A 13775-nucleotide genomic window follows, 5' to 3' on the forward strand; every position below is an offset into this window, starting at 1 on the left:
TTCTAGACTTGAAAAAAAAACAGATTAATACAACACATGCACCTTTACATATACTACTAAGTATATAACTAACAGACTTCTACATTTTAAGAACACTTTTTAACTACTGAATTCTGGGAAAACTCTCACGGGAGAGTGCATCAGCAACTTTGTTAGAAGCTCCTGTGATGTGTTGAATTTCAAAATCAAAATCTTGGAGAGCTAAACTCCAACGAAGAAGTTTCTTGTTGTTCCCCTTGGCAGTATGAAGCCACTTTAGTGCAGCATGGTCAGTTTGTAGTTGGAACCGCCGTCCCCAAAACATATGGGCGTAGCTTTTCCAGGGGCGTACACAATGGCATAGCATTCCTTTTCACTGACTGACCAGTGACTTTCCCTCTCAGACAGTTCTTGCTGAGAAACACGACAGGATGGAAGTTGTGATCTGTTGCTTCCTGCATGAGCACTGCTCCTATACCACGCTCAGATGCATCTGTGGTTACTAGGAATGGCTTGTCAAAATCCGGGGCCTGAGCACAGGGTCAGACATGAGCGTTGCCTTAAGTTGGGTAAAGGCCTTTTGACACTCATCAGTCCACTTAACTGCATTTGGCTGGGTCTTTTTGGTCAGGTCGGTCAGTGGGGCAGCGATTTGGCTGTAGTGTGGTACAAATCGCCTGTAGTATCCGGCCAAGCCTAAGAAGGATTGGACCTGCTTCTTGGACCGTGGGACAGGCCACTTTGGATAGCATCCACCTTGGCCTGTAGGGGTTTATGGTTCCTCGACCCACCTGGTGCCCCAGGTAAGTCACTCTGTTTTGGCCTATTTGACACTTTTTGGCCTTAACAGTTAGTCCTGCCTGCCTGATGCGCTCAAAGACCTTTTCCAGGTGTAGTAGGTGTTCGGGCCAGGAGTCTGAAAAAATGGCCACATCATCGAGGTAGGCAACTGCAAATTCTCCCAGTCCAGCTAGTAGACCATCTACCAGCCTCTGGAAGGTGGCGGGTGCATTTCGAAGGCCGAAAGGAAGGACATTGAATTCATACACCCCCGCATGGGTGACGAATGCTGACCTCTCCTTGGCAGGTTCATCTAGCGGTACTTGCCAGTACCCCTTGGTTAAGTCTATTGTAGAGATGAACTGGGCACGTCCCAACTTTTCCAATAGCTCATCGGTACGTGGCATTGGATAGTTGTCCGGACGAGTTACAGCATTTAGCTTACGGTAGTCCACGCAAAAGCGTATTTCCCCATCTGGTTTGGGTACCAGAACCACTGGAGATGCCCATGCACTGGTAGATGAGCGGATTATACCCATCTGTAGCATGTTCTGGATCTCCCTTTCTATAGCAGCTTGGGCATGAGGAGACACTCGGTAGGGTGGGGTTCTGATTGGGTGAGCATTACCTGTATCAATGGAGTGGTATGCCCGTTCAGTCCGTCCTGGGGTGGCTGAGAACAATGGGGCGAAGCTAGTGCACAGCTCCTTGATTTGTTGCCGCTGCAGACGTTCCAGGGTGGTTGAGAGGTTCACCTCTTCCACGCCACCGTCTTTTTTCCCGTCGTAGTAGACACCGTCAGGCCACTCAGCATCCTCTCCCTGGACTGTAAACTGACAAACCTGTAAGTCTCTGGAATAGAAAGGCTTGAGAGAATTAACATGGTACACTTTAGGCTTTAGTGAGGAATTGGGAAATGCTATGAGGTAGTTTACAGCTCCCAGGCGCTCTTGGACCGTGAATGGCCCTTCCCATGATGCTTCCATCTTATGGGCCTGTTGCGCCTTCAAGACCATAACCTGGTCTCCTACCTTGAAGGAACGATCTCTGGCATGTCTGTCATACCAGGCCTTTTGCTCTTCTTGAGCATCCTTTAGGTTCTCTCTAGCAAGGGCTAAAGAGTGTCGGAGGGTGCTTTGTAGGTTGCTTACAAAGTCCAGAATGTTAGTTCCTGGAGAAGGCGTAAACCCCTCCCATTGCTGCTTCACCAACTGTAATGGCCCTTAACCTCGTGACCATACACAAGTTCAAATGGTGAAAACCCTAAACTGGGATGTGGTACAGCCCTGTAGGCAAACAGCAACTGCTGCAACACTAGGTCCCAATTATTGGAGAATTCGTTGATGAATTTTCGTATCATGGCCCCCAAAGTTCCATTGAACCTTTCCACCAGGCCATTGGTTTGATGGTGGTACGGGGTGGCAACCAAGTGATTCACCCATGAGTTTCCCACAGTTTTTCCATGGTCCCTGCCAGGAAATTAGACCCTGAATCTGTAAGGATGTCAGAGGGCCAACCTACCCTGGCAAAGATGTCTGTTAGGGCCAGGCACACAGTGTTAGCCCTGGTGTTGCCTAGAGCGACTGCTTCTGGCCATCGGGTAGCAAAGTCCACTAAAGTCAGTACGTACTGCTTTCCTCTGGGCGTCTTTTTTGGGAAAGGGCCCAGAATATCCACAGCTACTCGCTGAAATGGGACCTCAATTATGGGGAGTGGCTGGAGAGGGGCCTTGACCTGGTCTTGAGGCTTACCCACTCTTTGGCATACCTCACAAGACCGGACATACTTGGCAACGTCCTTGCCCATCCCCTCCCAGTGGAAGGACTTCCCCAACCGGTCCTTGGTTCGGTTCACCCCAGCATGGCCACTGGGATGATCATGGGCTAAGCTTAAGAGCTTCCCCCGGTACTTAGTTGGAACCACCAACTGTTTTTGCGGCTGCCATTCTTCCCGGTGTCCACCAGAAAGAATTTCCTTGTATAAAAGTCCTTGGTCTATAACAAACCGGGATCGATTAGAAGAGCTGAGAGGCGGGGGTGCTCCGTGCCGCCGCGCCCAAGCTTTCTGAAGGCTGTCATCCGCTTCCTGCTCAGTCTGGAACTGTTCCCTTGAGGCTGGGGTCACCAGTTCTTCCTCAGACTGTGGACTTGGGCTTGGTCCCTCTGGAAGCGATGTAGGTGATGGGGTTGTTTCCGTTGCTGGTGAACCGCTCTCCGCTGGTGCACCTGAGGGTATTTCAGGCTCTGGCTGCCTTTTGGGTATGGCTGTCTGTTGCTTCTGCCAGTTTTGGCTCGCTGGCGCCCTCTGGCGTTGAGTTTGAAGATGTAGTTGCACTTGCTGGTGCTGGTTGCTGTTCCAGTTCCGGGCCTGGGACTGGAGATGCTGTGGCTGTTTCAGTGGTAGGCATGGAATCCGGGTCCACTACCTCTGTCTGGGTCTCTGGTAACACAGACGGGGCCTCTGTGGACGGCTCAGGAACAGGAATGGGTCTGGAAGCTTGCCTGGTTTGGCTACGTGTAACCATTCCCACTCTCTTGGCCCGCCTCACCTGGTTGGCCAAGTCTTCCCCCAGTAGCATGGGGATAGGATAATTGTCATAGACTGCAAAAGTCCACATTCCTGACCAGCCTTTGTACTGGACAGGCAGTTGAGCTGTAGGCAAGTCTACAGCTTGTGACATGAAGGGGTAAATTGTAACTTTGGCCTTTGGGTTGATGAATTTGGGGTCAACGAAGGATTGGTGGATAGCTGACACTTGTGCCCCCGTGTCTCTCCACGCAGTAACCTTCTTTCCGCCCACTCTCAAATTTTCCCTTCGCTCCAAGGGTATTTGAGAGGCATCCGGGCCTGGGGATCTTTGGTGTGATGGTGGTGTAATGAATTGCACTCGCATGGTGTTCTTGGGACACTTGGCCTTGATATGTCCCAGTTCATTACACTTAAAGCATCTTCCATCTGATGGGTCACTGGGCCGAGGTGAGTTACTGGAGACTGGTGAGGTTGAAGGGTAGGGTATCTGTGGCTTTACTTGGGTGGTATGTGGGGTCTTTGGCTGTCCTCGGTTGTAGGGTTTATGGTCTGTGTGCCCCCTGGGGTAATCGTCCCCTTGACAGTAGCTTTCTTGCTTTCTGCCAGTTCCATCCATTTGGCTCCAATCTCCCCCGCCTCAGCGATATTCTTGGGTTTTCATCTTGTATGTACCGTGTGATGTTTTCAGGAACACCATCCAAGAACTGCTCCATTTGTATGAGGAGGTTCAGTTCTTCCAAGGTTTGAATGTTGTTTCCTGTTAGCCAGGCCTCATAGTTTTTGCAATGTAGTAGGCGTGTTTGGGAAATGACACCTCTGGTTTCCACTTTTGGGTTCTGAAGCGCCGACGGGCATGATCTGGGGTTATCCCCATCCTGTATCTGGTCTTGGTTAGAAAAAGTTTATAGTCATTCATTTGGTGCTTAGGCATTTCAGCTGCCACCTCTGCTAAAGGTCCACTGAGCTGTGACCTCAATTCTACCATGTACTGGTCTTCGGGATGCTGTACCCAAGACAGGCTCTTTCAAAATTTTCCAAGAAGGCCTCGGTGTCATCACCTGCCTTGTAGGTGGGAAATTTCCTGTGCTGTGGAGCAATATTTGGCGCCGGGTTGTTAGGGTTGGCTGGCACAGGCAGCCCAGCTTTTGCCATCTCCAGTTCATGTTTTCTCTGTTTTTCCTTCTCTTCATTCTTTTTTGGTGTTTTTCCATGTCTCGGCGGTGGGCCGCCTCCTCTTCTCTTGCTTCCTTCTGTGGGCCAACTCATCTTCTGCTTGTTTCCTTCGGTAGGCCCTCTTCTTCTTCTAGTTTTCTTTTGTGTGCTGCCTCTTTGGCTGCCTCTTTGGCTGCCTGTTCTCTTTGGTAGGCTGCCTCTTTGATCTGTTCTTCTCTTTCTTTCATCTCCATCTGTCGCCTGTGTTCAGCTTCTTTGATTTGTTCTTCGGCCGTCAATTTTTGCCTTAGAAGTCATGGTTCCTGTTTTCTTGTGTTGGGGTGCCCTCCGGTGTTTATCTTCTGAACTGCAGGTTCTCTGTTGCCTCCTGAAGTCTGCCTAGCAACAGTGCTTTTTTCCCTTTCTCTCTCTAGCTAATGTCAAGAAGGGAAACCAGAAAAACCACTTTATTTGCATGCATATAAGTGCTGGTACTTGCCTCCTAATGGGAGGGCTATTGCATGACAAAAGACCCTTAACATGCAAGCCACAAACTGCGAGAGAGAGCAGAAAAAAAAATCTCTCTGGTTCCCTTTTAAACCAACTGTTTCTCTCTGCTAAAAAGCCCTTAGCAGAGAAAAGAAAAATATAATATTCCTACTGGCTTCTGGATTCTAGTTCCCACCAGCTGCACACCATGTAATAACCTTAGTCCCAGATTTGGACCTTAGCGTCCAAAATATGGGGTTAGCATGAAAACCTCCAAGCTTAGTTACCAGCTGGACCTGGTACCTGCTGCCACCACCCAAAAAATTAGAGTGTTTTGGGGCACTCTGGTCCCTCTGAAAAACCTCCCTGGGGACCCCAAGACCCAAATCCCTTGAGTCTCACAACAAAGGGAAATAATCCTTTTTCCCTTCCCCCCTCCAGGTGCTCCTGGAGAGATACACAGACACCAGCTCTGTGAATCCAAACAGAGTGAATCTCCCTCTCTGTCCCAATCCTGGAAACAAAAAGTACTTTCCTATTCCCCCAGAGGGAATGCAACATCAGGCTAGCAATCCAACACACAGATCTCCCCGATTCCTTCCTCCCACCAATTCCCTGGTGAGTACAGACTCAATTTCCCTGAAGTAAAGAAAAACTCCAACAGGTCTTAAAAGAAAGCTTTATATAAAAAGAAAGAAAAATAAGTACAAATGTTCTCTCTGTATTAGATGATACAACACAGGGTCAATTGCTTAAAAGAATATTGAATAAACAGCCTTATTCCAAAAGAATACAAATCAAAGCACTCCAGCACTTATATTCATGCAAATACCAAAGAAAAGAAACCATGTAACTTACTATCTGATCTCTTTGTCCTTACACTTAGAAACAGAAGACTAGAAAGTAGAACTACTTCTCCAAAGCTCAGAGAAAGCAGGCAGCCAGAAAACAAAGACCTTAGACACTCAAATCCCTCCACCCAAAGTTGAAAAAATCCGGTTTCCTGATTGGTCCTCTGGTCAGGTGCTTCAGGTGAAAGAGACATTAACCCTTAGCTATCTGTTTATGACAAAAGTACACCCAAGAACTGCTTTCCCTTTCTTGAATCTTTGTTTGATAGCTCACTTACAGTCTAAAGATTGACTAAACTCTGTGATAACCGTGAGCTACAACCTCAGCAACGAGAAAATTGGATGATGGTCTCTGCCTGTAGATGCATGTTTGCATTTTGTTTTAAAGCAAACTCCTTCCTCAAGCTGACAGTAAACCTACTAATTAATTCTTGCTATTATTGACAGTAGACCTATAGGAATTGGCAACTCTATTAATAGCAAGCAGAATGAAGAAAGGAATCCATGTTTGCTCACCGTTGGGGAGAGGGGGAAGCATCTTGAGAAAAAATTAATCTTGACAGAGCTATACTTGAGTTTAAGCAGGAATTAGTTCTTCCAATGTTTAATATCAGGGAATAATGATGTGGCTAGTTTGTGATATTGGTCATGCATTATTAAACACAAAAGTCAGTGTCCCTGGAAAAACTTGAAAATGAATAATACATTCAGCTGAACATTATCAGCATAGGATTGGGAATAAAATTCATGAGTCTTAGAGGTGACTTGCAGAAGAAGAGAAATTGGGCATGTGCCCTTTTGGTTCTGTGTGATGTATAAAGGCCACATATGTGTGTGGTGTTTTTTAATAAAGGCTTTTTTTCCTCTCAAACTTTTATATTAGAATTTCAGATCTTGTTAAGTCTAGAAAACTTTGTTAACTGGAGAACAAATATCACAAGAGTTTAGACCAGACTTGACATTATCAATAGTTCTAGATAAAAGCCAAGCACATTTTGGAAGAAACCAAAACATCAAAGGCCCCTTTTTAATGCATAACAGGCTGAGGGGGGAGGGAGGGAGAAATTAACATACTTTCTAAAGGATCCCATGTGGTTTTACCTTTTAAGTTGACAAAAGAATGCAGCTACAAATAAATTAATAAATGGCCTTGAATCACTCTCAGTACTGGAGGTCAAAATATAATGTGGAAACGTAGGACTTGCTGTACTGAATCCAGTGACTTGTCTTTTACAGTATCAGCTTCTTCAGAGGAAGAGATTCTCTAATAGCCAGCTCTGGATACCTGCTCAGTGACAGTTTCCTCCTAATCCTGAATAGTTATAACTTGCTTATGCTTCGAAGTTTGAGGGTTTATATCCTCTCCAAAACTCAATTATATAAATCTGAATATTCTTATCTGTATAAATATCTAGTTCTGTAATCACTACTAGACTGTAGGACCATCTGAAGTAGGTAATTGAAGAAATACTGTGAGAAGTCAAAATATTCTTATAAACTAATCCTGAAAAAGAAATCTTGCCATTCCCATGTAAAAATAAACAGCAGTTTGAAATATCAAACCTGATGTGATGTATGGATGATTATTAGGCCAAGGTAGGCTGTGCCTCCTCATGCCAATCTGAAATTTGAACAAGGAAAATAAATCAGATGAAGTTCCACAGATGAAGGCTGTCGAGATGTTTTTCATTGTTGTTGCTGGCATATGGTGACAGGTGGAGAGCTGAGTATCTATAAGGGTAATCATTACAGAGTGAGAAGCTCCTTTTCTTTTCTGAGGGGTTTATGCAAAGATTTACTATGCTTTTGAGTTGCATGTGCATATATCTCATAATTTCTGCTTTGAATCTGATGGTTTTAATTAGAGCTGGCTGAAATTCAGAATTTATGTCCTGTGGGAAATTGACATTTTGAATTGTTCTTTTGTCCTGGATAGGAATGAAGAGTTGAAATTTTTCATGGGAATTTTTGTTTCACAGGTAATTTAATTTTGGAAATATCAAAATGACCTTAACTAAATCTTTTATTTCAATAAGGTCAAATCGCTTATTTTGACTCTATCATTTTAACCATATAAGATATAATATTCAATGTTTTGACTGTGTAATATAAATTATAATATAAAGTAAAAATGATGAAGTTGAAACAAATTGCTTTGACCTCATCAAAATAAAATGTTTTGATGTTCTTTTGTCTCAAATGAAAATGTGTTGATTTTATTGACATGAAGCTTTTTGATTTTGTTGAATCAGGATTTTCTTATGGCCAAACTATTCTGTTGGGATTTTTTTGCCCAGTTCCAGTTCAAATGCATCCAAAAACTGAAAGCAAAAAATGAAATTCAAATGACTAAGTTAATCACATCTAAAATCTGTGGTGGCGACATTAAATTTCATAGGATTTTGATGCAAAGCTGAATCACCTTAGGTTCATTCAAATCTGTGTTTGGATTCAAAACTGAGCCCAAGTTCATTCCAAAGTTTAAGAATATTTCAATTAATCTGATCAAGGCACCGACTGTGGACCTCTGCTCTGCCAATTGAACTGAAGGAGTAACTCCATTTACTGGTGATGGTAGTAGTAGGCTCTTAACCTTTTATGTGGGCCTACCACTAGAGAAGGCTGGATAGCAGACACTCAATCTGCATTTAATCCTACAGTTTCAATAATTCAGAATGCATTTTTGCCACAATGGAGTCCCATTTCCAAACAGTGAGGCTCCATTCTGGTACAAAAGTCCACTTTTATGGAACCAATTGCAGGATCAGGTCCATATTTATAATTCAACTCCAAAACCTGACAAGTTTGTGATTTTTTTTGTTTGTTTGTTTGGGGGGTGTTATAGTCAACACTTCAAAAGCAATAGAAATAATGAAAATACTATGCTAGCAAACTGTATTTATTTGAGTAAGACATAAAATTTTTACTAAAGAATATTTTATTGCTGATTTTAAAAAAAATACAAACCAACCCCCTAGATTATTATTTAAAATGACATTCCTGATGAAAGATGCATGCAGCAAACTGCACTATGAAAACGTCCCCTCGGATCCAGCAGATTTTGATTTTATAATTTTTCAGATGATAAAATGAGAAGATGCCTTCAGCTGAAAAAATGGGATTTTTGCATTATTCTCAGAACTCTAAAAATTCTCTTCTAGACAGATCAATATGCTCAATATTGAGGCACGTAGGTAGGATCTGCCATTCAGCTTCTAAAATCTTCTGCCAGTTAAACTGCTCCCCGGACTGAAGAACAGGCTTTTGCTGTCGTCATTATGAAAAAGTCAGCTTTTATCCACAGCTATTTCACAGTGGTAATGAAGATGCTTCATATTCTCTGTACTAATAATTGGCAATAACTGGGATATCTCAATATCCAATTACCACACAGTGATCTTTTTTTTTTAATAGTACCCATTGTATGGGGAAGTAAAGCATGCAGTAAACCTATGACATGAAGCTGGATTGTGCTCTTAAGCAGAAAAATCGTGGTGTGTGTGGGTCTCTGGGACAGCAAATCTCTGTAGTGATTCCCCCAGGAAGTTCCTCCACAATCATCCTCTCTGGAGGCAGGGTTTCCTCTCCCGCCCTAGAACAAGCCACCCTCAAACCTACAGCATATCCAGGAGTCTGTGCAGATCTCATCCTGAGTCACCTGTTGGAGGCCCTATGTCTCTGGTTTTGGATGACACTCCTCCAGACCCTAGAAGTAATTCTCCACTAGAGCGGCATTCTTAGGGACTCCCTCTGTTCATGACTGGAGGGTTAGAAACGCAATTAAATCAGGCATAATTTTCTCTTCTGTGAAATATTTATGGGACCAGAAATATGAGGGGCCAGCCCACTGATGCCTAGAACATCCCTTGAAATTTTGGAATTTTTTGAATGCACGTTTCAAAAGTGATTACATTAGATACAGACGAACAGAGAAATGTCATCAAGTTGAATGTAGGGACTCACTTTGCTTGGCCAATTATGTTATGGCAGGAGTCACCAGAGGGCATTGTTAAACACTATTCCACCTCTTTCTCACAGAATGTGAGCGCTGTTCAGTCTTTGAAGAAATGCTGTATTGCTTTGAAGTGCAGTTTCTTTTGGAGAATTCTGTGATGAGCAGCAAGCAACTTTGTTCTGTTCTTAATCTTTCTAACTAGTGTCAGTTCTTGAGATAGTTGCTCCCTGGCAACTGAGTATTGATGTTTTGACTGAGATTCCTGAAAGATGGATTTGCCTATGTGCTGTTTGTAACTTACCTCTGTTCAAGACCTGGGGTATACAATATAAACTAAAAAAAGTTACACTAAGAATAGCTGTGAATCCCCATCAGTGATTTCTGTTCTAATGGGGAGGCCCTGACATCTGCCACTCCTAGGTAGTGTGGATCATACTTAAATGAAATAACATTGAGTTTTTTCTCCTTAGTGAAGTGATGTAGATGTGGCATTTTCACTATGTACTTACTATTTCATTTATAATTATTAGAGATGGTTGAAAAAAGGTAACCCTCTTTTTTTTTAAAACATTGACATTTTCCATGATGAAATTTTGTCAATTTCTAGACTTTTACAATTTTTACCATCTCTATGAGCTGTTTAAAAGTGAACAATCTTCAATTTTTCATCAGAACTTAAAAGAAAAAGGGTAAATATTTCAACCAGCTCAAGCAATCATTGAACTTTGTATACTCAGAAAATATGACAATTTACTTTTTTAAAGGGTATTTAAATTCCAATAGGAGTTGAGGACAGCCTGTGTTCCTGTTGTGGAGTTAATGTTCCCATGGAATCTGGAACAGTCTGATAGGCTTATTTAGAAGCTAAATTCTGTCCTCAAATGTGTCCACAATTCCCGTTCCCTTCTGTGGGAGTGGCATGCATAGATGAGTGTGGAATTTGACCTATAAGGTCATAAGTAGAATTGCAGTCTGCATATTACTGTACTGAAAAATAGTGATGTAAAATGTACTGTATCTATTTTTATCTATCTCTTTACAATTTACCGACATAGCCCTCATCATCTTAGTATGTGAGCTCAATAGAGATCTGCTTCTGACCTGACTGAAGTCAATGGCAAAGCTCCCGCTATTCCATGGTGAAGGATGATAGAATAGAAGCTGGTTCTAATGTGTCTGCTCTGCTTCCTGTCCCAAACAGTTTCGTGTTTTGCTCTGATGATGATGAAGTGCAACATTCCTCCTTGAAATGTGCAGGGAACGAAATGAACAACCAACCAGCAAGGGCTAACATGAAACAGCCTGTTGTGGGGTGGCACAGGCAAGCAGGAATCTTTTCTCTCAACAGTCATAACTGAATTTATCACATCAGTTAAACAACAACAAAAAATAACTGTAAGAACAAGTATCGACATGGCTTAATTGTGGCAAACATTCTGCGGGGAGAATATATCTGTAGGAAAGAGGAAACCTTTCGAACAGGAGGGCTAATGAAACAAGAGTGGAAACTAATCTTAAAAGGGCAGGGTAATGCATCTTCAGTGGTTGAACTAGTACATAAGATTTTCAGCTTTCCACAGTAATTATTCAGCTGCAACCTTCTCAATGCCTTTTCACTTCTTAATTTATTCTATGTTGTAAACACCTGCAGGCCCAGATGGCCAATTTATTCTCACAAGCTTGGCATATTTTGCAGTGCTAGCATGAGGTAAACTAATATTACAGTATGGAGTAGGTTTATTATTAAGAATTGCCAGCAATAAAATCTATAACTTTGCATGTCAAGGAAGTTGGGTGGGGAGAGGTGGAAAAGAAGAAATCCTTTTGAATCTTTTTAGAAGGCCTGTTTTAGGATTAGTTTTCTCCATTAAAAATAATGTCCCATGATTTGTACTTAAAATAGATTTGATGGATGCATTTAAAATATGCTGATGAGAGAGTGAGGTTTAGTTTAGGAAGAAGATGGCATTCATTGAAAATTGCAGGTGACTTTTAGATTTAGTGAAGCCTTATTTGAAGCTTGTTGGTTTTTCAAAGCTGTAAGATTGAAGTCTGCTCTCTCACAGAAAGGAACGGTCCTAAGGTTAAGGTACAGGGATGGAACTCAGGCAGTCTGTGGTGGCATCAAGAACTGCCCTAGTATGATCTGGTGAATGTTATTTCAGCTCTGTGACTCAGTTTCCCATCTGTAAAATGATAATGCTTCCTTTGTCTGCTTCATCTATTTAGATTATAAGTACTTTGAGGCAGGGACTGTCTCTTACTATGTGTTTTGAAGGGAGTCTGGTACGATGGTGCCTGGGGTATCTATATGCTACTGCAGTACCTGATGATAATGTGCCCTGGTTTAATGCTCCACTGACCTCAGTAGAGTCATTCCTGGTTTACATTGTAATAAAGAGGATCAGAATCAAGAGCTGTCTTCTAAACAAAACAAATTTATTTGCTCCTAACTGTGCTCACAACCATTAAAACAAAAACGAAAAGAGAAACTGAATGGCATGGGGTCAAAAAAAAGAGTTAGAAAAGGAGATCTATCATTACTACCTATCAGGATAAGATGTATACAGGCACTGAAGCCTTGGCATTTTGTTGTTTTTGTGTTCCGTACAGTCCTGCCCATTCTAACCTGACATACAAAATTAAGAGCATTAATAGAATCATAGGAATATATGACTGGAAAATAAGAAACTCCTTTCATTTGTTTTTGTTTTTTGTGTTTTGCACTTTTAGAAGCCTAAGAAAATGATGTCTGATTTTTTTATGGAAATTTACTTATGTGTATATGGATGTTAACTAGGTAATGCAATTTTTTTATGCAAGTGACAGGCCTGTAAGAAATATGTAGATTAGCCAGTCAGGCCAACAGCGCTCTGTACCTATTGGGTTTCCAGGAAGTGGGCGGGCAGAAGCCCGCCCAATGCTAAAGGATCCCCCCCAGCCTAAGGGGAGGAACTACAGTACCTCAAAAACTCAACTGATGTCAGGGGACAACTAATAAAAGAACAAGGACAGGAGTGCAGTCAGAGGGTCAAAAGAAGGGAGCCTGATGGGGACACCGAGCAGAGAACCCTGGACAATGCCCACTGCTCCTCGAAGGCATCAAGGGACCCAGTGTACACTGCCCAACGGAACTCTGCCCGGATATGTGAACGGACAGAGGATCAGAAACAAGCCCCACAGTCACATGAGTCTGCATTGGCCAACCTCCTCTCCCTGGTTGTGTAGATGGCCGTTTTAGCCAGGGCCAGGAGGAGATTGACCACGGGGTCCCATGACTTTGTGGGGCCATGGATAGGGAGTGCATAAAGAAGGTGGTGAGGGGAAAAGTGCAGCCAGAAACGTAACAGTATATTGGTGGTAGGTTTCACTTTTGCCTACATCTCTACTTCTGTAGCAAACTGTAGAGAGAGACATTTCAGCAAGGGCAGTTTCCTCCAGATTAGGATTATCCAATCCATTGGCTACTGTAGCCACAGGTTTTATGAACCCAAAATCCATCCCTTGAAAAATAATGTGAATAATGCATAATCACTAGGGGGGGAAATATAGTAACTGAAGTTCAAACCTACATGGTTGATTTGTATCAGTCACATTTACAAGGATGTCTTTGTAAAAGTGCTAGATACTTTGAAAAGGTTTCCCTTCACTGTTCTGGAGGCTCAAAATTGTTGACACTGCCCTAACTGGGCAGTTAAGGATTCCCCCTCATATGTGGAAACAGATAGGAGCTGTAAGGCTGACATAGATTCCTGATACTTCCCCCTTGCAAGCTCCCAACGTAGAGGGCCTGGGCAAGGAAAGGGGTGTGACTGGTACATTCCAGAAGTTCTTCAGTGGCATAATGGTCCCATGGGGCTATCAGCCAGCACAGACTAGAGCAGATCTAAGGCTGCACTAACTTGTCCCAGGGTAAAAATTGGCAGCTTTGGCACTGGGCAATTTAGTGATTGTATACAATCACCTTTACCCCATATGCCCTCTACTCAGTGCAGTTCAGTTGGACCTGATGAAAAAACCCACTAACTCTTGTTTAGCAG

Source organism: Gopherus flavomarginatus, chromosome 7, assembly GCF_025201925.1.
Source record: "Gopherus flavomarginatus isolate rGopFla2 chromosome 7, rGopFla2.mat.asm, whole genome shotgun sequence".
NCBI lineage: Eukaryota > Metazoa > Chordata > Testudines > Testudinidae > Gopherus > Gopherus flavomarginatus.